Here is a 363-nt window from a genome sequence, read left to right as displayed (position 1 = left end):
TCAACTGATCTCTCTCTATATAGTGGCATTTCATTTTAATAGCGGAAGAACACTATTTTGGGTATTTTAATAAGAAAATTTGGGTTTCTTATCAGAGTATTTGCAGTTCGGAAATAGGGAACACCAGGATCTCTGCTGGTGAGACAAGTGGTGAGACACTGTCCAGGGCCAGCACTGGGGACCCAGTTGGAGGGCAGATGTGGTGTCTGACCTCTTGGGCATTTTAGGGTCAAGAGGACACACTTTAACAGTTCAAAGCAGGCCACCACAAGAAGCACATCTTCTGGGCAATAGCTGCTTAGATGGCAGAGCGGGGGCACCCCATCTGGGTCTGGCAGGGTTGCAGCCTTGGGGCCGCAGGTC

This window comes from Gavialis gangeticus, unplaced genomic scaffold (assembly GCF_001723915.1).
Source record: "Gavialis gangeticus isolate Ggan-Ray unplaced genomic scaffold, GavGan_comp1, whole genome shotgun sequence".
NCBI lineage: Eukaryota > Metazoa > Chordata > Crocodylia > Gavialidae > Gavialis > Gavialis gangeticus.
This window is presented reverse-complemented; position numbering follows the sequence as displayed.